The sequence below is a fragment of the Triticum urartu genome, unplaced genomic scaffold (assembly GCF_003073215.2).
Source record: "Triticum urartu cultivar G1812 unplaced genomic scaffold, Tu2.1 TuUngrouped_contig_898, whole genome shotgun sequence".
Lineage (NCBI taxonomy): Eukaryota > Viridiplantae > Streptophyta > Magnoliopsida > Poales > Poaceae > Triticum > Triticum urartu.
This window is the reverse complement of record NW_024119981.1, coordinates 19,139-44,518: the sequence shown is the minus strand read 5'-3', so window position 1 is coordinate 44,518 and position 25,380 is coordinate 19,139. Positions and strand designations below refer to the sequence as shown.

The 25,380-nt window shown below is 47.7% G+C and overlaps 1 long non-coding RNA gene across 1 annotated transcript; it reads right to left on the bottom strand.

Annotated features, from left to right (window-relative positions):
• Positions 1–2,521: 2,521 nt before the first annotated feature.
• LOC125532078 lies at positions 2,522–3,780 on the bottom strand. Its single transcript, XR_007293720.1, has 2 exons — positions 3,039–3,780; positions 2,522–2,942 (listed from the first exon to the last, which is right to left on the bottom strand). It is a non-coding gene; the product is annotated as an uncharacterized LOC125532078 (long non-coding RNA).
• Between the last annotated feature and the right edge of the window lie 21,600 nt (positions 3,781–25,380).

Genomic DNA, 25,380 nt, shown 5'->3' with positions numbered 1-25,380 from the left:
GTTCCACAAGGGTATACACAGCTTTAAGCTTCACACACATATCTTCACCAAGGTTGGAGCTTCTGGAACCTGCATTGGCAAAGATATTGATAAATTGGCTGAGGGTTATTATATGTTGGTGGTGAAAGATTGAAGTATAATGTTACTTACCAAAGATGGTGGCTGTCCTGCTATTAATTTGACGCTTCAGACCGGATAACTCGTTAGTCACCGGCTTAAGAGCAGCCTCTGCATCTTCAGCTCTTTTCAATAGAGTCGCCTTCTCCATATCCCAGCTGTTCCTCTTAGCATTGAAATCCTTTTTCAACTTCTCAATGTCTTCCAAAGTGGTTTTCAGTTCTGATTTGGCCTTGGAAGTTTCAGATTGCTGAGTTTGGATGTTCTACCGCAGATCCACCACTTGGGATTCCTTCATATTTAATTCAGCCTGTGAGACAAAGAGATTAAGCAGCAGTGTGTGGTTATTTTAATCATCTTATTTGTCCCAAGCATAATACAACCATTTTACTTGGCACTTGGGGGCTAATGTGTATTGCTCTTTTTTAAAGGCAAATCTTTATGACCCGGTTAGTTTCTTAAACGAAAACCGGTTCATGGGGGCTACATATGAGGATTTGTTCATAAGTATGGTGATAAGTCCCAACTTAGCTATGCAGCTTAAGCCGGCCCTTGGGGGCTACATATGCAGATTTTAGCACTACAATTTGAAGTCACGGCTTAACCTTCCAGTTTAAGCCGGCCATTGGGAACTACTTGCTTTCATTCAGCAGAGTTAAAAAATTGCGATGGAATAGCTACAAGGTCAAAGATGCTATTTAATTAAGTCTACAATATGTTCAATTCTTTCATATTCAGTAGACTTGGCGGTCTATTCTGCTAATATTAGTAGAATAACTATTCTGATAACACTTCCGTACTGCATGCTCAATGCGAGGGCACTGCACTTTCAGTAGCAAAGGTACTGCAACACAGAGACTAGTGAACTTCATGTCGAAAAAAACTGCACGTTGTGTTTTCTCGGTACTATTTTCGCTCTAATTTTTAACCGTTTGTCAGAACGGGGCATATAATAACCGTTGAAAAGCTATGGATTAGGCGCAACTTTGACATGTTGAACACTTTTCGAGATTTATCGCGGTTTAAGAGCAGTTTTGAAAATGGTGGGCGCCCAACGAGTGGCAGTGAGCGTATTTTTCCGTTTTTTAAACCACTTATCGGAATGAAGCAAATGATACACCATTGGAAAGATATCGTCGAGGCGCATCTTTTTCATATCTATTACTTTCTCTAATTCGTTATTGTTTAAGAGCAGTTTCAATTTTACTAAATCGCGAATTCTGTTTTTCAAAAAAAATCAATTTTTAGGTACTGTTTTCGCTCCAATTTTTCAACCGTTTGTCAAAACGAGGCATGTGATATGCTGTTGGAAAGCTACGGACAAGGCGCAACTTTCATATGTTGAAATGTTTTTGAGATTCCTTATGGTTTTTAGTAAATTTTGAAAATCATGCAATGGACGACGAGTGGCAACGACCGTTTTTTGTAATTTTTCTAAAACAGCTCGTCGGAATGATCCAAACGCTACGTCGTTAGAAAGGTATCATCAAGACGCAACTTTTTCATGTAGAATGCTATCTCTAATTCTTTATGGTTTAAGAGTAATGTTAAAAATACCGAAACACAGACACTCTATTTTTCGCGAGACCAAAATCGTCGTGTTTTCTGCATAAAACACATGAACACACTGCTTCAGACCAAAAACTGCACTGCATCAGATAGTCAAGTGAGCTTTCAAGGTTTCTTTCATCATTTTATAAAAAAAATTATTTTGACTTTTTTTCTAACAAGTGGACCGTAGAGACTGAGCGAGTGAACCACATCTGATAAGAAGTGAACTTCTTCAAGATGTTTTGGTTTCTGTTGAGTTTTTTTAGTTTCAACTAGACTACATGGTCAATGTTTAGTGAGCTGCATGAAAGGGGCAAATGGGGTGCATTAAAAATTACATTGCATCAAAGAATGTTACCTCCCACCAACATTATTTTGATTTTTTAAAAGAACAAGTGAACCGCACAAAAACACAAAGTACTACACGGTCGAACCAACCAAAGTACTTTCTATATTGCGCCACTGTCTATGGTCGCTGATGATGTTCATGGGCACAATACATCCATCAGTTGTTTTACATAGCCACACACACATACATACACACAAAATCAGCACTAGCACCTGCCAGAGCTGCAATAGAGGATCAGCAGAACTGTATTTTGAGGACCAACCGAGCTGCAATAAATCAGAAACCTGCACCAGCTTGGACATATCCTTGAATAGTTTTAAAAAAGAAAATTTCTAACTGAATTGCGCACGCCGCCCATCTGAGCTGCACACCAGGGCCATCTCAACCGCTCGCGTGCGCGGCATCTCTGGCATCGCCAGCGAACTGCATGGCGGCGCTGCCGGGCACATCAGCCCTCCGGTAAACCTTTTCTATTACTACGTCCAAACTAGTAGACAAGACTGGTGAACTGCATTATTTTAACTATTTGTGTTCTTTTGTTCTAGAACTTTTCTGTTACACCATTATATTGTTATCTTCGCATTAGAAAAAACTGCATGTATATGCAATACGTACTACAAGATGCCATAAGGGAACCACAAACATGGTGAAACTAAAACAAACAGCAAAGATGAACTACTAAAGAAATAATTATGCGGCCGGCCACCATAGTGCAGTGCACTTGTCTCCCGCCGCGTGCAAACAAGAAGTGTAGGAGAGAGCTGCAGGTGAGAGCCGTAGACTGCACGCCACACTCGACAGCACTGCATGATTTTCTCACTGGAAAGGGCCACCTCACCGGTCGCTCTTCAACTTCATGGCCTCGTTTGTGGACTGCACGGGTGCTGTCGCCTGGCTGCAGGGCAGGGACGCCCGCACGCTCATGCTGTTCCGGAAATTGGGCGAAGTGAGCTGCATTTCGATCCAAAAAAACACCCATATGGACGAAGTGAGCTACATCGATGCGGGAGTGCTGCCAGACCTGCCAAATAGAGGAATTGGAGGGAATCAGGCAACGTAGTGGAAGAGAGGGGAGGGACTTCAACATTCACATCCGGAGGACGTCGGATGAGCCCCGAAGCCATCCCTCGCGGTGCATTGAAGTTTTCTGTAGCAAAAACAAAAAAAGTCAACAGCACGACTCGTGCGGCGGCGGAGGGGTGGGCAGCAAGAACCGGCACGCGCCTGATGGATCTGGGCAGGGGTGGAGGGGTGGGTCTCCGGCGACCCCCAAGCTCAACGTAACCCCTCCAATCCTTGGAGTCGGCCATTGCTAACGCCCCCAGGACGGCTACAACCGGATCTGTCATCGGGTAGTCGTGGGAGGATGGTGATGGGGCAGATTCGATGGCTAGCTGACGCGGGGGCAGGTGGCCCGAGGAGGGAGGTGGTTGGAGAGGGTGTGGCGGCGTGGGGAGGTGGTGGTGCCACGGCGCGGAGAGTGAGGTGGTGCGGTGGTGCTTGGGAGAAGATGGTGCGGCGGCGCGGGGAGGGGGTGTTGCCACGGCGCGGGGAGTGAGGTGGTGTGGTAGTGCAGGGGAGAAGATGGTGCGGCGGCACGGGGAGGGGTTGGTGCCACGGCGCGGGGAGGGAGTAGTGTGGTGGTGCCGGGGAGGAGATGGTGCGGCGGCGGGCTAGAACGGGAGGCGTGTAGACTTGATCGAGGAGCACAAGGAGAGAGAGGAGGGTGGGTGACGAGAGGATAAGGTGGGGTGGGATTTGTTTTTTTAGTTTGTAGCTAACGGGGTGGGTCGGAGGGGTTAGAAGAATAACAGTCTTAAGGTGTTATCATAATAGACCCATTCTATATATATATATCAGAAGAGTTTTTGAGTGTTTACCTCAAAGCGCTCCTTCATCAGATTGACTAAGCCGGCTTCAAAGTCACGGTTGGTATGAAGGCGGTTTAGATAACCCGCATGAATCTCATGAGCATTAAATAGGGCATAACGCTCCAAGTCCAGCTTCCACTTGCCCTTGTGAGCAGCTGAAAATCCTTCCTTGGTGCTATGTTTTGACAAGACAGTGGGGTTTCCCGGTTCTGTATAGCCAAACCCGGTGACAATAACATCTTCAGCCTTTTCTTCAGCAGGCATGACAGGACTTGGCGGCTTAGCATTTGCCGGGTTAACATCCATAGAATCCATGGTGACATGGTGCTCTTCTGGCGGCGGATCATTAGTGGCAGCTTCAAGAGTTTGATGGGAAGCCTCTGACATCATTTGCTTCTCCGACTCAGTGGTGTTGGTGTCATCACCCGACTTACTTGTCTTCACATTCTTGCTTGGCTTGGCTTTACCGCTAGCAATGAGACACAAAAACATTAGTATGATGATTTACAAAGGGTTTCAAAACCAAAGAAATTCAATGTTCTCACCCTGGGGCGACTTTGGAGAGGGGGATCCGAGTCCCATTGGAGTCACCAGATGAGGAGTGAGAAGTTCCCTAATAGTTTGAATCAGAAGGGTTAATAGGTTGTCAAATAAGACCCGCCTTTGGAAAAGCTAAGTCGGAAATCTGTGAAACCTCTGCTCGGCGCTTGCGAGGAACCGGCGTGTTGGGTAAGCCAGAAGAGAGATTCCCACCGCCTCTATTCCGGATCGTGCGGCGAACTTCGTGCTGCTGCTTCTTCAAAATAAAGTTGGGATCCAAGTAAGCTAAAGGGTGAGAAAACCTTACTCTCCGGCTCGCTTGATGAACTCTCTGTCTTGGCAGAGGTTCTGAGTAGGAGGAAAGGATAGTTACCTCTTCACCATCTGCATTGCTGGCCTCCGCGTCATCCTGATAGAAATCAATGTCAATAAGATGAGCAAAGAAAGAGCCAAGGGAGTCAAGTTCTACCTTCGACTCATCATCCAGAGTAAAAAGATCAGTTGTATCTGCCTTCTTTTTGGCAGGTTTCTTGGTCACCTTGGTCTTGTTTATGACCTTCTTGGCCGGCTTATCTTGGAGTTTCTTATTCCAAAAGGGGGAGTCAGCCTGCAGAAGTTCAAGTAATAATGAGAAGGCAGATTGATAATTAAGGATTTAGTGAAAGTTGTTCGAATACTTACAGCTGGCGGCTTGTTGAGGGTACAGAAGGGATTCAACCCCACTTTACTGCAAGTCTCTAAACTCTCGTTGAGCAGAGTCTTCGTCATATCATTGATCTTTTATCTTCCAGATGAATTAGAGAGTAACACAATGGATCTTTGACATCGCCGGTATACTCACACATTAAGCCGGATCGGCGACTTAAGGGCAAGATTCTCCATGCGACCTAGCATCAAACCAGATTGACTCCAATCAAACCATTGGCCATCAAGGCTCTGATCTTTGAAAAAATGGGCATATATTTGGCCCGTTCTTCTGTGATGATCGATTCTGGGAGAGGATGTCTGTTGCTAAGCAGGTTTTCACGGTAACCTGGCACAGGATTTTCGCCTTCTAGAGAGGTGTCTTTGTAGTAGAACTAAGTCTTGTTCCAGTCCTTAGGATGGCTGGGAGGTGTGACAGTAGGAAAAGTGGCTTCTTTCTGACTCTGAATGGAAATGCCACCTAGTTCTAGGTTGGGCCCGTCTATGAACTCTGTTTGGCGGTTCAGGTAATAGAATTCCCTGAACAGTTCTATAGTGGGCTCCTGTTGAAGATACACTTCGCAAAACACTTGGAAGTTGCAGATGTTTGAAACAGAGTTGGGCCCAATATCTCGCGGATGGAGTTGGAAGAAATGCAGCACATCACAAAAGAATTTTGAGTCGGGCGGAGTGAACCCCCGGAGCATGTGATCAGTAAAAACTACGACTTCTCCTTCTTTTGGATCAGGGGTGGTTTCTGTTCCTCAGTCTCTCCAGTGGATAATGTTCATTGCGGCTAAGACACCCACTTGAACATGCTCATTCAGCGTCTGCTTTGTAACCCGGGAGGCGACCCAGTTGCATGAAGTGACGGTTTTGGTGATTTTGTTGATGAAAGCCTAGAAAGGAAAATATTGTCGGATTAAGGTTATGATGTTAAGCCGTCCAGAGATCAAAAAATAAGTGTGTTAAGAAAGGCCAATTCGTATGCAAAAAATATGTGTTATATTGGTTGGCATGATTACACTAGAAGACGATGCCGGGTTACATAGATTTTGAACATATACTGACGGCTTAAAGAGGGCCTAATGGTGTATAGCGGGTTACGGCCTATCATATAAACCACCAGCACGGTTGAAGTTACAATTGCCTAGAGGTCTATAAATGAAATTTGTCTATGTACTGAACAAACAGGTTCCACGGATCGGTTCTATGATTTTGGATCTACAGCAGCTCAGAAAATAATATAAATTACTAAACCTAGTTACAGCGGCGGAAGAACACGCGAGCTGGGTATTGCATCTCAGGAGGACATAACGCATCTGTGCTTAGGAGACAAAGGCTAAAACTACTGACGCATCAAGTTTGTATTGCGTTTGGATCAAATTGAGCATGTGCAAGAGGACAATGGGGAGTTTTTGATGGACACCGGAGAACTTCGATGAATTGTGTGAACCCTAGTACAGATCTGATGCGAAGCAGAATGGGTGCCTATTGATGTTCTTGAACAGCGGAAGAGTTCCGTGTTTCTCTGGTCCGTTCAGGTCGATGCAGCAGCCGGAGTTGAGGACACTGGAGGAAGACAACGGCGGCGGAGCTCGGGTTTGTAGAGGCGTCGCAAGGAGGAAGACGAAGACAAGAAGGCAAGGGTAAAAAGTGAAAGGAAGGACCCCTACCCCTATTTATAAGGAAAAGATAAGATGGCGGGCACGGGAATCAAGGAGGCCGAAAATGAATATGCGGCTATGTGAAGGCCTCGATTTTTGGGAGGTCCATTAAGATAGAGATCTGTTGAGATGTCTTGGGCTTTGTGCAAAGTTAATGCGCAGTGATGTCATGACGGGTTATCACGGTTCTGAAATGTGACGTCATGGCGGGTTACAATGAATTGATGAGGAATTGATAATGGAAGATGCTGTTGAGTCAAGAGGTGAAGATTGATGTGAGCAAGTTCAAATCAACCTAGGGCTTAATGTTGGGGATATAACTACTAGGTATGACCAGCCCAAGAGGGGTCGGGTCATGCCATTGGCGGCTTAAAGATGAAGAGTCCCGATAAGGGCCAAGAAGACATGAAGATGGTGGTTCATAGAGCAAGCCTATTGCAGGCCCAAGACCCGGGGGCGACCTGAGGCCCAAAGGGATGAGCCGCCATATGTTAACTTGTTCTGTAAGGCAAGTTTAGTTAGAAACCGAGCCGGTCACGTTTGTGTGAGCCGGCCAGGACTTTGTAAGCCGCGGGGCATCAACCTGTATATAAAGGGGTGACCCGACGATGGGTTAACTCAGGAAACAATCAATCGAGCGCTAGGTCAAGCGTATTCGCTCCCTAGTAATCGAAACCAAAGCAATACAACCTAAAGCGGGAGTAGGCTTTTACCTCATTGAGAAGGGTCGAACCTGGGTAAACTCTCTGTGTCCTTTGTCCTGTTCAACCCCTTCAAGCTAACCTAGTTGTGATGGCTCCACACGTAAGTCCTTTTGCTATGATATCTGCCATGTTAAGTCCACAACAATGTCAGAGGCCGGAGGTAGAAGACGGAGTCGATGACGTTGTAGGGCGTTCGGCGTCTCGTGGCTTGGTGGAGACGACACTTACGACAGAGGCAGAGTTTGTAGACACGGTGGGAATACAAGGGAGCACGGTGGCTGCGGTTACTATGGTGGCGCGGCTTCGATGGCTTCGCCATGGCATCAGGAGGGAGAGGGAGAGGGCTGCATGGTGAATGGGGAGGTCATCCATATCGGACAACAACGAGGGGGTCATCCACGTCATCGACGTGGCCTGGGGAGGCAGGTAGGCAGCTCGTGTGGCGCGCGTAGCACGCATGAGTCAGGCACGCGCCTGGCGTCCTACTGGCGGGAGGTTGAAGACGCCCTTGTCCCTAGTGGGTTGGGCCTGCTACAGTGCTGGTCCGCAGAGGTAAGCGCCATGTATGTTTTCTTTTATGTTTATTTCTATTTTCTTATCCATTTGCCACTGTTTCAATTTCAAAACAGAATCAAAACAGTACCAGAAACCCTTTGAATATTTTTATGTTGCTAAATGGAATTTTCCAAATGCACATAAAATATTTGAAAATATATATCTAAATTCAAATATGATAATGATTTAAATTCATTTCCCAGAATATTCCTTAAAAATGTGCACTATTTTTTGTTTGGCTCCAAACCCTTGCCAAAATTATCAAACATTAATGAAGGGCATTTTGGGTTCATTGAAAATATTTTATTTCGATCCTAGTTAAATTTCATTTGGTGCTAGGGTTTGAACATCCCCATTTCAAATTCATTTGAATTTTAAACATGATGCATGGACGATGATGAAACTATTTATAATCAATTTCTAGGGTTGTGACAACTCGAAACAATTATTCCGCCGCCACAAGCCTGTGTTCTTCCGCGATCCCATCTAGAGGCCTGTGCCGGTACTCTATCGCAGGGGGAATCGATCATGGAGGGCTTTTACATCAACCTAGTTGCACCTCTGATGATGTGTGAGTAGTTCCTACAGGACCTATGGGTCCATAGTGATTTGCTAGATGGATCTCTCTCTCTCTCTCTCTCTCTGATCTTTAATACTAAGTTCTCCACGGAGTTCTATTTAATGTAATCTTTTTTGTGGTGTGTTTGTTGGGATCGATGAATTGTGGGTTTATGATCAGACTACCAAAGTAATTGAGTTATATTCTGAACTTTATTATGTGTGATTGTTATAGTTATGTAATACTTTCTGATCTATGAGTTTTTTTGGCCCAGTTGATGATTAGATCTTCAGTGGAAGTGGTGCATGGTAGTAGGTTCAATCTTGCGGTGTCCTCACCTCATGTCAGAAGGGGTAGCGAGGCACATATTTGTATTGTTGCTACTAAGGGTAAAACAACGGGGTTCGATCCATATTGATTGGTCTTATTTTGTCTACATCGTGTCATCATACTTCATGCATCACTCTCTTAATTTGTTATGAACTTAATACCTAGAGAGGCAAGCATAGAAGCACTCTCGAAGTGGAGTAATAGTAGTAGATGCATAATCGTTTTGGTCTACTTGTCACGGATGTAATACCTATGTACTGATCATGTCATGAATAACATCATAACTATGCGCTTTTCTATCACTTGCCCAACAACAATTTATCTACCCATCGTATGCTATGTTCTTGAGATGCCTCTAGTGAAAACTATGGCCCCCAGGTCCATTCACCATATTTACTAAAACCCTAAAAATTTGCTGCAATTTATGTACTTTTATTTCCTTTTGCAATTTATATATCTTTCACTATCAGAATTAATCCTTGCAATTAACAGGAACAAGGGGATTGACAACCCTCTTGCCGCGTTGGGTGCAAGTATTTTGTTTGTATGTGTAGGTATTGTCGACCTTTGTCTGTGTGAATCTCCTATTGGTTCGATAACTTTGGTTTCTACTGAGGGCAATACTACCCGCTACTATATTGCTTCTCCTTTCCTCTCCGGGGAAAACCCAACGCAACTCACAAGTAGCACCCACTGCTACCGCCCTGCCATGGTCAGCCATGGACGTGCATTGCAGCCGTGAGCTACCAGATTTGGTCGAGGCTCGACCGTGGGCATCCTGATACGATCGGGGGTCAAGCCTGCGAGCTCATCCTCCCCTCCCGACGGCCTCAAGCGCACCTCCTACCCCACCCTACTTACCCTCTCGACGGCGTCCGACGTGGATCCCCCTCGATAACGTCCATTGAAACGACGCAGGAGGAAAATGAGGTCACCGGTGCTAGGGAAGAAGGGGCAAAGAAGAAGCTGACATGTGGGCCCACCTGTCAGAATATCAGACTTAACGGTCAACCTAACATTCAAACAAACATGTGGGTCCGCTCTGCATAATCCGGATCCAATTTTAATCATCCAACCATTAGCGTTTTTTTGGAACATTCAACCAATTTTGTGATAACTTTTTGTGAAATTAAAGTAAATGGTAGTTTTTTGTAACCCTAGCCAAAAATGTGAAAGTTTTTTTTTCTTATTTACTCCATTGAACGTGTGCCGATGAATATTTAAGAGCTTTTTATTGGTTTCCTTCAATCATGGTTGACTGTGGAGACTGGAGAGAGATGCGCCTGTCTTCTTAATAATCAAAATCTAGTTGAGTTATTTTCGGTGGAGAGATGAAATTTTCCTACTTGGCTCCGGGCCGATGATTAAAAAAATTACAAAGCTACTATTTGCAACAAAATCTGTCTCTTTTGTTTTCGGGAATGGAGAGCGAATCTGAAAAAACATTTCAGCGGCATAATCCAAAACTGATAGTGTAGAAAATGTGAACATGTTTCCTTTTTGTTCTTTCAAGAGCTAACATGAACTCCCGTTACCGTAACTCTCTTATTGACCATCTGTCGTTGGACATGCACCAGAATTGTGCTGTCTGATTTCTAGCCTGGACGTCTCTTTCAAAGTGAAAGTTTCGCATCATCCAGCCAACTAAACTCGCATCGCTCTGTCGTCTGTACTACCGAGGAACCGCAGGGCGTTTATGGGGATGAGGGGCAGTTCGCGAGGCAATCCTGCAGCGACCCATAGCTGCAAGACCCCAGTGGTTCACAGCACCAGTAGTTATCGCCTTGAGAACCACCTCCGCAAAAGTTTGGCCGGCACACGTCAAGGTTGACCTCGCCGGCGCCGCCGCCGCGGCCTCGAATCTTGAAATCCGGACGACGGCGACGATAACCATCAGTTACAAACTCGAAGAAATAACATGCACTTACATTCTGCGGATAACGCGTGGCATACAAGGAGGACAAGGAGTAGCACGGTTGCTGCATTTGCTTTCATCTGGCAGTCGAACCTTCTCTGCATCATGTATGATCTGTTAAGGATCTATGTGCAGATAGATGGATGGACTGGTGGACACAACTGTTGTGCTATATATATGTACAGAGGCACCAGAACATGGTAAGCAATTATTGCTCTCTTGTGTGTGTGTGTAGGTAGCACTTATTTCTTATTTACAGTTTACTAAATAAAGATGGAGCGCGAAGCAACATGTGGTTGAGTTGGTTAGGTGGACAGTGGTATCCCAACCCACCAGGGTTCAAATCCTGGTGCTCGCATTATTCCTGGATTTATTTCAGGATTTCTGGCGATGCGCTTTCAGTGGGAGGAGACGTTCCCGTCGACGACGAGGCGCCTACGGATAAGGTGTGGTGTGTGCTCCCCCCGTCTGGTGGGGGACACAACTGCTGTGCTATATATATGTACAGAGGCATCAGAACATGGTTTTTTCGTGTGTGTGTGTAGGTAGCACTTATTTCTTATTTACAGTTTACTAAATAAAGATGGAGCATTAGGAAGGTACTCCTCCCCACCCCAATTCCATAATAAAAATAGGAATTTATAAAATCAAAAACTTACCACACGTCAATGCTCTAGGGCAATTTAAACATATCTTGTTTAAGTTTGCATGCCATTAACATCCAGCTCAACTGCTGAAGAAATGGTATGTGTTTCTTGATTTAACAATTTATTTATTTTGTGCAATATCCTACAAACCTGATCAAAATCGGTAGAAACATGATTAGGAAGGAAGTACGGTCGAATAAATTTGTATCGGAATCACAGCCAAGTACAGTACACTAAAACATTGAGCCTTCAGTCGTTGCTGTTCATACATTCCATTTCAAGGTCATATATAAACCCCACACTTGTGGCCGTATGCATCACCCAGATGCAAAGACCGGGGGTCATCCTCCTTTTCTAAAAAATATATATAAACCCCACACTTTTTTTGAAAGTAAAAGGTAGAGATCGCTCTACCTTATATATTTCAAATAGGCCGTAGCCTGGGGGACAAAAGAGTCCATTACAGGAATCAAGAGGAACGCACCAAGGTGCGAAGAGACAGAGAGGAGAGGAAGAGAAGGAAGGAGAACATCAGAAAGCTACATCATAATTAGTTGGACAAACAAAGCGCCCAAGTCTTCAAATCATCCTTGTCATGTTGCTGCTTAGCTCTGTGCAGCCAAAGACGAAGCAAGTCCGTAGCATAGAACCATGTGTATGGGTCAAACCAGGAAGTACTGTTAAAAACGCGATCATTCCGAGCATGCCATAGAGTGAAGACACATGCTGCAAGGGCAACATTCCATTTCCTCTTGAGAATTGGTTGCTGGGAAACGCGCACGAAGAAAGAGAGAAGATCAGGGGGAGCACAAGCCAACGGGTTCAACTGCAGCTTGCCCCAGAGATGTTTGACAGACCGACACCGCAGTACCACATGGTCAATGGACTCCACAGCGGGGCAGATATCACAGTCAGCATTGGAGACAAGCGCAAACCAGCCTTTTTTGAACATGTTGTCCCTTGTGTTTAAGCGCCCATGAAAAGCCAGCCAAAGAAAAACCTTGTGCTTGTTAGGAATGATCCTATCCCAAATCCTCTGCTCAAAAGCACACCGCATTCCCCGGAAGGTGAGCATCTTGTAGAAATAACATGTAGCAAGCTCCTTCCCAAAGAGAGAAGAGACCCGGTGATCAACATTGGCGTCAGTCGGAGTGAAATTTGCGATGAGGTCAAGCAGGACCTGCAACTCTTGTGTCACTGTATGCGAGAGATTTGGGTGCAGTTGTATATCCCAACCATCCTGAGTAATTTGCGATGGGATTGAACATAGCTTATCCTTGGCAAAAGAGTATAAAACTGGCAGCACAAACATCAACCTTCCAACCTAGAGCCACTGATCTTGCCAAAATGAAACGAGAGCCCCGAAGCCAAGCGAGCAGCAAGAGGAAAACAAGACCAGCGGATATAAGTTTTGAGACCTCTCCAGAAAGTTGTGTTGCGCGTACTGTTGCCACTGGGTAAGTTATTTCTATAGTATTGCGAAGCCAGCCATTGATAGCATGGTATGTCTGAAAACTGAAGAACTTTGGCCACAAACTTACACATCATAGCTTGGTTCTGAGCTGATAGATCCCTGACTCCCAGGCCACTCGCGCATCGTGGCTGGATAACCTTGTCCCAAGCCACAAGACAGTGGCCGCCCGAGGTTTTGCTCTTTCCTTGCCAGAAGAAGGCGCGTAGCAAACCCTCCAGCTTAGAGATGGACTCCTTTGGCCATGGGAAGCAAGTCATGAAGTAGCTCGGAATGTCGGCAAGCACCGAGTTGATTAACGTAAGCCTGCCTCCCCATGAAAGAAAAGTAGCTGGCCAGCCCGACAGCCTCTTGTCAACTTTATGAATCACTGGTAGGAGCATACCATGAGTAATCTTATGCAGAGACAAAGGCAGACTGAGGTACGTGCACGGGAAGGAGGAGACTGGACAACCAAGAAGCTGAGCAATCTCCAACGTAGTATCAACCTCAACTGAAACCAGGACCAACGTGCTTTTGTGGAAGTTTATTTGCAGACCGGAGAAATCCGAGAAAGCAAAAAGGATGTTTTTGATAACCTGAGCTTGTTGCAAATTTCCCTGGAAGATAAGCAGAGTGTCATCCGCATATTGCAAAACTGGGAATAGAACATCTGAACCGAGGGGGTGCAGCAAGCTGCCGGCCTGGAAATGCATGCAGCATAGACGTTGAAGCACATCCGCAACCAAGATGAAGAGGTATGGAGAGAGAGAACCCCCTTGACGGAAGCCCTTCTTGGCAGAAAAAACATCATCAAGCTCCCCATTCATTAAAACACGCGATTTGCCAGTGGATAACAAGGAGGAAATCCATTGGGTCCATTTCTGGGGGAAACCACGAGCTTGTAAGATCTGCAAAAGGCAGCTCCAACTCACATTGTCAAAGGCCTTTTGAAAGTACAGCTTTAAGGCGATAACCGGCAGCTTCCTTTTATGAGCAGTCTAAACCAGCTCAGTGGCTAGAGCAAAGTTTTCAATGATTGAATGACCTTTCAAAAAACCCGATTGCAAAGGGTGCACCAAATCTGGAATTTGGCATTGAAATCTGTTTGTTAAGACCTTAGAGACCAATTTGGGCATACTGTGAACCAAGGAGATAGGTCTATAATCGCCTAAAGCAAGCGGAGTATCTTTCTTAGGCAGCAAAGTGATATAGGCCATGTTAATCCCTTCCAGCAATACATTGTCTGCATGAAAATCAGCAAAGAACTTCAGAATATCATCCTTGATCAGATGCTTAAAGGCCTTGTAGAACTCATTAGTGAAGCCGTCCGGGCCAGGGCTCCTGTTATTGGGGGCTCCATTGATGGCGGACACAATTTCTGCCCAAGTAAAATCAGCCACGAGCTCGGTCAGGTCCGTTGGCGCATATAAGGAGCTGAGCTGAACTATAGGCAAAGACACAGCAGGCTGACCTAGCAGACTTTTGAAGTAGCTAGTAGCCAGGGCCAAGTTGAGATTGTTCTGGTAGATCTCCACACCGTCTTGAACAAGGACCTTAAATTTGTTTCTACGGGCCTGAAAATTTGCAGCAGCGTGAAAGAATTGGCAGTTCTCATCTCCAAACACGCACCAATGTACCTTAGCACGACGACGCCAAAGAGCAGTTTGCCATAAAACTAGCTGCTCAACCTTGGCAGAGGCGAACTCCCGAAGCACCACTTCGAGAGTCGAAAGGGGGCGCCTTTCCTCAACTACATTCAGGAAATTCGCCACCTGCTTGTTGTTGTCTCAATATACTCTGAGGCTTGATTTCTTCCTGCTCCAAGCGCGGATGACAGCTCTAACTCTTCTCATCTTGAAACTGATGACAGAAGCTAAAGAGAGCATGGTTCTGTGTCCCCTTGTCCAGCTGTCAACGATGATGCTCCTAGTTTCCTCCATCGCTAGCCAGTGGTTTTCCATCCTAAACAAGATGCCTCTCATGGCATTAGTATCGAACTGAACCAAAATGGGTGCGTGGTCAGAAGTAGTGGCAGGCACAATGGCAACAGTGGTCTGCAAGAAACCGAGGTTCCAAAAGGCATTGACCAACACACGATCTAACCGAGCCAGCGTAGGAGAACTTCTCTTGTTGGACCAGGTGAAAAATCTGTTATCCAACTGAATATCATCCAGGCCATTAGCCCTGACCCAGGAATTGAAAGTTTCCATGACTCTCCAGTTGATATTACCTCGAGATTTTTCAGAAGCAAACCGGTACATATTGAAATCGCCCGCAACCATCCAAGCCTCAGCTGGCATAGCAATATTGCTCATAGCTTCAAAAAAAGAGGCCTCTCCCGATTCAAACAAGGAGCATACACTGATGTGAGCACAAAAGAAACATTGGTAGTTGTGGATGAAAAGCTGACAGTAACATGGTACTTGTGTGTTGAGATTGGCTGGCCAGTCACCACAGTTGAGTCCCAGGCAACAAGAATGCCCCCCGAGGCACCATCAGAGGGAGAGGTCGCATGATTATAGAGATTGGCGGTAAGAAAACTGCGTAGCTTGGACTGAGAGAGAACTTGTAGTTTTGTCTCCTGCAAACACACAATGCTAGAGCAGCAAGAGGTTAGAACATCACGGACTAGCGAGCATTTGTTATCATCACCGAGACCACGAACGTTCCAATTAAGTAGCTTCATAATATAAGCAAGAGCGTACAACCCATGAAGGAGACAAGAAAAAACAAATGCATGTTCAACAGAAACAAGCTACTGATAACATGAAGCCCATAGGAGGGGCGATAGCAGACTCGATACAAACTGACTGATGAACATAGCAGCAGCAAACTAGCTTGGACAGGACCTAACTGCAGAACTAGACCGAGCATAGGATAAAAGGAAGAATTATGAACTAACTTAACATAGAGCAGAGCTGAAACAGGTAGCATTGGATGGCATTTATAAAAGCATGCACTACACATCAAGAACATTGGAGACGCACTAGCTGGCAGGAGCAGAGCTGCTGGCAGAAGCAATAGCTGGTTCACGTGATTGGGCTTGGTCCAAGATGGCATTGGCATTGAGGTCACAATGCAGAGCAATTTGCTTGAGTTTGCCCCTGGTCAGAGGCGCGGGCGTGCTCAGCAGCGGCAACTCCAAGAGACCAGCCACCGCCACCGCCTTGGCCTTCTTGCGCCTCGAGGAAGAGGCACTTGAGCGGCTGCCAGAGGAGCCACCGCTGGAGGTAGAAGCAGAGGCCGCAGCCTTATGCTTGGAGGAGCGCTGCACCAAACCCAGGCATACCCGTCGTATGCAGCATAGATGCGGGGGCTGCGACGGGGGGATGGAGAGGCAGCCACCGGCGCCTGGACGGGCTGGCCACCGAGGAGCTACCCATCTGAGCCGGAGGGGGGGCTCCTGCTCCGCCGGCTCAGATGCAAGCCCCAAGTTGAGGTCGAGAGCCTACACCTGGATAGTCGCGGCCGGCCTGAGCGAGAAACCGAAGGGGGCGCAGGCGAAGGGAAAAGCTGGAGCGTAGGCGGGGAACGGTTGAAGTCGCCGGCCTCCGGCTCACGCGGCGGCTTGCGGCAACTGCAGAACGCCGTTGCGATGTGGGAGGGGAGCGCAGCGTAAGCCCCATGCCTGAGATCTGTGGCCGCCACCGGAGATAAATATCCGATGGGCAGCACCCCAGGTTCTGGACGCGGCACATGGGTCGCAGGCCGCGTGCACACCGGCCGCGACGTGAGGATTTAGTGAGCCCGCATGTGATCATGGCCCGGGAAAAGAGACTCAAAAGGAGGGATGTCACCACCAGCCAGGGATAGCGGAGGCCCAACAGTAGGAAGTAGGCCTGCTGGCACATTGGGCTTGGGCGGGTACTTGGACTCAATGGCCGGCAGCAGCGGCAGCGTGCGGGCACACAGCCCACCATCCACCACCTTGGGCCAGAACTTGAAAAGCAGAGAGCGACAGCTTTCCCGTGCGAGCAACCCCGTGAGGTAATCAAAGCACGGGAAATAGCCATCGTCCATCGCCACCGGGTTCACTTGCACGACGCCAGATGCGGAGCGGCAGTTGCTGAGCTCCAACTGGAAGGAGAAGGTCATCACCTCTGGGTCGAAGGAGACCGTGGCACGCGGCTTGCGCACGCCTACCGCCAAAAGCGATGAGAGTAGGCAATGACGGCCCTCGTCCTCATGCCCGATCTGCGCCGCCGTGGGGAGGGAGAAAACCGCGCCCTTGGTGAGCTTGGGCTTAAAGGAGATCTTCAACATCGCCATGCAGTCCCTAACAGAGGCGAGATGCGGGTGTAGAAAGGCCCTAAAGGCCCTGTCTGCCATGCCGAGGCCATCCGCCGCCTGACCAGGGCCAGACGCAGATGCCCGAGGATGAGCGTGGCCTTGGCGTGGGGGAGCAAGTGAACGAAGATCACCAATCTCAATGTCGATCCGGCCAGCAGGGCGAGGCGGAGCAGATGGAGCACCAAGCAAGCGAGTGACGTCCCAGACCTCATTGAGAACGACGTCGGCGTAGATGCCGGCGCCATCAATGTGGTGGAACGTCAGGTGGTGTGGGATGTGCTGGAGGGCCTCCACCTTGACCAGCACGAAGATGCTCGAAAACTCGCTGCCATGCAGACAGGCATGCTCAACCCTGAAGAGGCTGGCGAAGCCGGCTACGATGGCCGTGATGCCCCGCCTGCTCCAGAGCTCAAGAGGCAGCTTTTCCAGAGAAAGGTTCACCACCTGGCGGAAGGAGAAGGAATAGGCGTTGTCGCCCGCATTATGCGGCAGGATGTGAACCAAGCGGCTTCCAACCTCCAGCGGGCTGGCGCGCACGGCGCGGGCCTGCTCAAACTCCCGCTGGAACACCACAAAGACGGTGCCCACAGCAGAGCCAGTGAAACGGACCGCCGAGATGCCAAGCAGCTGCCGGAAAACACGCCGGAGCCATGGCAGGAACGCAGCTCTAGGAGGGGAGATGTTGACTAAACAAACAAGGGAGTTTTGGTCGGAGACCATGGGATAGTGGACGCCGAGCAAAGTGGGGCGACCAAGCACTACGGGCTCCATGCTGAGGTGGGAAGGAGGGAGGCGAGGGCTGGGAGCTAGGTGTAGAGGAAGCAGGTCAAGCAAGGGGGCGGAGGCAGCGGTGTCGAAACAGGAGACGACCTGGGGTGTGGTATATAAGGCTGCGGGCGAGGACGGGGCAGAGCGCAAGGCACGCAAGGGGCACTGGAAACTAAGGTGACCGATGGCGCGGCAGAGCCAGCAAACAGCCGGATCCCGGCAATCCCGCCTGCGGTGACAGAACGAGAGACACCGGAAACAACGGCGGTGCAGGTCCCTGGGCTTCCCGTATCTAAAAAGCAGATTACGCACCGCACTCGAGGCAGGAGCAGAAGCACCCATGGCAGGATTAGAGACCAAAGCGTCTCTATAGGGAGTGGGGCTGCTCAAGGTCAGAGGAGCCTGCTGGACGCCGTCTTTGTCAGCCGAAACGTTGCCATGCGAACCAGAAATACCAAGTGGGTGATCTTCCGCGGGTTGGCTACAAGGCGGCGGCAGCAGCGAGGTTAAGGAGCTATTGCAGGTAATCAATTGATTATGCTCGGGCGTGCTGATGCATGCAACAAAGAGCTCAGCAGGAAGACCAGCGCTGCCTCCCCCAAAAACCTGGGCATGTGAAGGGTAAGCAATCAAGTGACTGCTACCGTGATGCCTAGGCGCGGAGCCAGGGCGGGGCCCAAGCAGAGACGGCAGCAAAGGGTTGGTGAGCCAAGCATCATGGCGCGAACAGGACGCAAGCTCATCGCGTGCATGGCAAGCGGACGAGCAGAAGGGGCCAAGCTGGAAAGCGACATCCTCACAGAAATGATGCCAGACCTCCAGCAATCACGGAGAACGATCTCTTTGGCAATGCACTCATGTGCAACATGGAAAAGAAAAAGACCACGCTGACGACGGCTGACCCAGTAGCCGTTGGCATGGCCCCTGAACCAGCTAACCAGGAGCGAGGCAAAGAACGCAGGGCAGAACGAAGCACCATCGTTGAGAACGGCGGCCAGCACGCCGGTGGGGCAGCAGTGACCCGCCACCGCCTCGACAGTACCGCAGCCATACTTGGCCAGCATGGCATCCTCGAAGTAGAGACCAACCATGGAGCCCAACAAGTAGCAAGCGAAAACCAGCAACCAGCGAAGCTAGATCAGGCTAGGAGCGAGCAAGACATGCATCAAGGAGGGAGAGAGGAAGGCATGCATCAAACCGAAAAGGGGTTGCAGCTCAGACTTACACCAGGAAGAACTTACAGTGGAGATTCGAGGCCAGTCGGCGAGGAGACAAAGCTATAGGCAGTTCGTGAGCTAAACCCTAATGGCGGCGCGGCGGAGCACTCAGCGGGAAGTGGCTGCCGTGGCTAGGAGCAGCGCACGGCAGGAAGGTGGACGCCGTATCCACGTGGAGCACAGCGTATTCTGTGGCCGCCGGCGCCGGATCAGCGGACGGCGGGAGTGCACACGCCTCCTAGCAGCTCAACCCACACGCTCCCTTGCCGATGGGTGGTGAATCCCACAAGTTCTCATCCCAACCATTCTATGATGAACATGTTGAGGCCTTGTTTGATGGAGAGCAAGGAATTCAGCAGGGTCTCTTCAACCACCTCTTGGCAGGGAACCAAAGAAGAAGCACATATAAACCCCACACTGAAGGCCAAAATATAAAGACTTGATAGGCTCGCTCCAGTCCCTTTGATGACTTACTTGAAATGAAGCTAACCGTTCAACACCTTATAAGAATTCACTTGGCAACTCTCCCTCCTAATGCAGATGTATTGACTACAATAATTTTATATTCTTCCAATGAGCATTCTGGTTTAGATGGTATATAGGGTACTAATAGACATAGGAGTATTACACATTGTTAGTCCATGCTTAGCTTAAAGTTAAGGTACCTGCAAAAGTAACTCATCAAGGCTATTGAGTAATGTGACTTTATGGCTTAACCATATAAAATCTCCACAACATTGTAGACCTTCAGTTATTTTCAGGACACATGCATATCAATGGAAGAATTTGGACATGGTCGTATAGCAAAGAACCGAAAACCTTTGCTCCAAAGAGATCGTGTGAGCTTCACATAGGTTTATGCACATCTGAAAAGTGAGACTGAAATGGTTTTCTTTTATGTTAGTCAGATTTTGTCCTTTCTAAACATATAGGTACCGTGGTCGGCTTTGTATGATATATGAAACAGCTGAAGAAGTATGTAAAATCATAGAAGGAACAAAGCCAAACATATATGATTTTGGAGTTCAACTTGATAAACATGCAAAATTTCTATGACTATAGTAAAAGTACTGTTTAATCAAGTTAATAGTGACTAATGTTTAGTGACATATAGAATGTTGAATGCATATATATATATATATATATAAGTGCATGAAAAAATAAAAGAGGAGCATGAAAAAGTTGGTGAAACTGAAATGGTGCATGTAGAATATTCACTTTCCGGTGTTATACCGCCTACATCAGTCCTGATAGTGCACTCAAAGAGAAGAAAATTTGTGCAGGCCGAGCTTCATCCTACACTATCTTGTTCCTATTAAATTAATCTAAAATGCATAACTAATTGAATACAATACCAGCCGTATGGATGAATTAAATAGATTCGACGAGGCTCTATAGGCCTAAGCTTGTGTTTTGCCAACAAACTTACTGCTGCTTAGTTCAGAAACTAACTCTGGACCTATTTTTTTACAGTGGCCTGGGACCTCATGTTTCTTGAATGTGATCATAAGCCACAGGACTACATACTCTCTCTTTTTTCTGAAAAGGAGTATTACCAGGACCTCTGCATCAAAATGATGCATGCAACCATTTTTATTAATTAATCATCAGAGCCTGGCAAAATGAATACAAAGATCAACCCAAAGACACCTTTGAGGCGAATAAAGTCGCTACACTTACAAGTATAAAAATGTACCCTGACCCCATCACAAACACCATCTAATTCAGTGGCCTCAAGAAGCCGCCCGCCTGGCAAGCTGAGAGTACCAACCGGTCTAGGCGTCCCGCAACGTGCACTGCATGCTCAAGCCCTAGGATCCGCTGGCACCATTTTCCACCATCCCATCTTCATGAGGTATCATTGCATAGATCTTGCTAGTCCTATCTGCCGAGGACTTCACCACGATGCCAAATAGCGCCACCAGCCTGCGCGCATCCACAAACCACTTCCAACGCTGAGACTCCACCTCTACACGCCGTCGAGACGCGTCATCTTCAACACGGTCGATGTAACACCACTCTACCAGTTGGCCCCTCCAGTGAACCTCTGCTCCAAAACAATGGCCCCAAGAGGGAGAATGGCACCACAGCCTCCGTCATCATTCAATCTAGGAGACCCAGATCTAGGGTTTCCTCCGAAACAGATGCCCCCTAGAGGAAGAGGCGCACGCCATCTGTAACTGCGCATGAAACCAAACAGTGCCAACTAGCACATAGTCCTCATGACGACGCCTTCAAGAAGGACACGGTGCCATGAGTGTCATCGCCACCCTAGGATTTTCACCCAAGAAGCAGTGAGGTGGGCAGAGGTAGGGCGGACCCGAACGACGTCTCCAGGAACGAAATCGATGCCCTGGGACATCGTCGCCTCGCGGTCGGCAGGAGCCGACCAGGGAATTATCCCAATCCGGACCCCCACCGCCTGCTCCACCACAACTCGGTGACCGGCTAGCAGCGCGGACATGTCCAGTGAGACAGAGTGCATGTAGCAAGGAATGGAGAAAGCAGTAGATCGGTGACATTGGCCGCCGCGCAGCAAGCCATGACACCAACCCTCCGATGGATCGCCAGCCACCCAATCCGATCCCTGGGAGCCCGCCCGATCGTGCCACCAAACAAGGAGGCCATACTAGGGGTTGTTGGGGAACGTAGCATGCAATTTCAGAAAAAATCCCATGATCACGCAAGATCTATCTAGGAGATGCATAGCAACGAGAGGGGAGAGTATGTCCACGTACCCTCGTGGACCGAAAGTGGAAGCGTTAGTTTAACGTGGTTGATGTAGTCAAACATCTTCTTGATTCAACTGATCAAGTACCAAACGTACGGCACCTCCGAGTTCTGCACACATTCAGCTCGATGGCGTTCCTCGAACTCTTGATCCAGCGAAGTGTCGAGGGAGAGTTTTGTCAGCATGACGGCGTGGTGACGGTGATGGTGAAGTGATCTGCGCAGGGCTTCGCCTAAGCATTATGACAATATGACTGGAGGAGTAAACGGTGGAGGGGGGAACCGCACACAGCTAAGAAAATTGATGTGCTTTAGGGTGCCCCTGCCCCCGTATATAAAGGAGGAGGGGAGGAGGGCGGCTCTAGGGGCGCGCCCAAGTGGGGGGCGACTAGGACTCCTAGTCCTAGTCGGCCCCCTTCCTTTCTTTCGGAGGTGGGAAAGGGAAGGAGAAGGAGAGGGAGAAGGAAAGGGGGGTCGCGCCCCCTTCCCCTTGTCCAATTTGGACTGCCCATGGGGGGGGGCGCCACCCCTTGTGGGCTTCCCTCTCTCTCCCCTATGGCCCATGTTGGCCCATTACTTCCTCGGGGGGTTCGGGTAACCTCCCGGTACTTCGAAAAATAACCGAAACACTCCGGAACCATTCTGGTGTCCGAATACTATCATTCAATATATCAATCTTTACCTCTCGACTATTTCGAGACTCCTCGTCATGTCCGTGATCTCATTCGGGACTCCTAACAATATTCGGTCACCAAAACACATAACTCATAATACAAATCGTCATTGAATGTTAAGCGTGCAGACCCTACGGGTTCGAGAACTATGTAGACATGATCGAGACACATCTCTGGTCAATAACCAACAGCAGAACCTGGATGCTCATATTGGTTCCTACATCACTACAAAAAATACACTTCCGTGATGATATGTGTTTGTCACAGTAGGTCGCGTTTTCTGTCATGCATGTACATCCATGACGATTTTATGACAGAATCAAGATAGTCATACCTGTGCTGTCGTAGAAGTGTTCCATGACATTACCAAAATTATCATCACAGAAGTGTCCACTTCAATGATAATAAATCGCGCGTCACAGAAGTGCTTTCGTCAAGGGTGACCAACACGTGGCATCCACCGTAACGGAACGTCATTAAGCTATCGGGTCGGATTTTGGATCCGATAACCCGTTAACAGCCCCGACCAATGGGGATTTTCCACATGTAAAATCATCACTGGCTGGAGGAGACACGTGTCAGGTCCGCGTTGGCACAGGTGTCACTCATCCAATGGGCGAGACACGCCTATGATATGTTGACACGTGGACCGGCCCATGAAGTTTAAATGGGCCGGCCCAACTGAAGGCCCACAAGATTTTGCGGACCATAATGGGCCGACCCAGCTAAAGGCCCATGAGATTTTGCGGACCATAATGGGCTGGCCCAGCTAAAGGCCCACAAGATTTTGTGGGCCATAATGGGCCGGCCTAGGTAAAGGCCTGCAAGATTTTTGTGTGTCATAATGGGCCGGCCCAGGTAAAGGCCCACAAGATTCTTGTGGATCATAATGGGCCGGCCCAGCTAAAGGCCCATGAGATTTCGCCGATATTAATGGGTCGGCCCAGCTGTAGGCCCATAAGATTTTGAGGACCCTAGTAGGCCGGCCCATTAACTGGCTGCCATGTTTTGGGCCAAATGTCGGCCCATATTTGATCCGGTCCATTAATGGTCTGCCACGCTCTAGGCCTAATAGTGGCCCATATGAGATCCGGCCCGTTAAAAGCCTACCATGTTCTGGGCCAAATTACGGCCCAGATCAGTCTGGCCCTTTAAGAGGCTTTAGGCTCAATTATGGCCCATATCAGATTCGGCCTGTCAACTGGACACTATGCTTTTGGGCCCACTTGCTAAAGGCCCACTTAGTAATTTAGCCTGATATTAGTTTTGGCCTGTTAAGGGCCCGTTTAACATTTTAGCCCTATATTAATTTCGGCCTGTTAAAAGCCCGTCATATAGTTGGCCTAACTACGGCCCGGTTTGCATCCGGCCTGCTCGCAACCGATATCGGATTGGGCCAAACAAGGACCGAGACAATTTTGGCATGTTAAAAGCCCGTGATTTGATTCGCACAATCATGGGCCGGGGTTCATTTCGGGCTGCTGCCGGCCCGTGAGGTGTTCGGCACATTTCAGGCCCAACCTACATCGTGATTGCATGACAGCCTGATTATGTACCATAATTTTACGGTTTGGCCGGTTTACTGCGAAGACAGGATATATATACAGTAAAATAACTGCAGCATCGTGAATAAGAAAAAACCTAGATTATACAATAAAGAAATTATGGCATATTACATCCACTGGGCATGAAAGTTTGCCACTATGACAATAAAGCACAAGCAGACAACATATTACATACACTAGGCATCAAAGATCGCCACCAGTGCAAATAAACACACCGACAAAATAATATGCAAAACCGACAGCACTTCAATAGAGTTCAAGAAAGGTTAGCCCTGCTGGGGAGCTGCAGCGCAAGCAGCTGAGCAAGATGATGAGACTGCGCTTGTTCAACACTTATATCTTCCTCACTCTAAAAGATAAACAAGCAGACAGATCATAGGTTTTGCACATAAAAGTATCAGTGCTGACAATTCATCACATTTCTTACTAACGAATAAAGTGACACGGTTTAAAATTGCATTAACACAATATGGTATTGTTCAGGTCAAGACATGGCAGGAAATGACATTGTGAAGGACTTGGTAGCTTCACGACACCACTGGATTACAGATCGAGAACTCATAAGTATCAATGGTTAGTGTGCTGTCAATTTATACCATTTCAGATTGGAAAATAAAGAGACGGTTTAAATAATAGTAGAATGATATGACATTGTTCATAGTTAAGACATTACACAATATGACATTGTGTTGTAGTGGGTAGGTTCACCACACCACTGGATTACGGATGAAGAACAGAAGCATACATGCAGTGCAAAAGAAGACCACTTGCTCTGTATAGTTTAATGTACATGGTATGAAGAAGGAACTTGGTTGTACAACTGAAAACTTAAATTGAGAAAGGACAAACTTTTGTTTATGAACTACATAATAAACTTTAAACAAGCAATTTGATGCAAACACCAAAAATAAACAGCTGTTGCAGTCATGCCTAACCAAATATATACAACAAAGCAATTTGACACCCGCTAGCCACCTTATGCAACTAGTGCATGTCAGTCGGTGGAACCAGTCTCACGTAAGAGTACGTGTAAGGTCGGTCCGGGCCGCTTCATCCCACGATGCCACCGAATCAAGATTGGACTAGTAACGGTAAGCATATTGAACAAAATCAACGCCCACAACTACTTTGTGTTCTACTCGTGCATAGAAACTACGCATAGACCTAGCTCATGATGCCACTGTTGGGGAACCT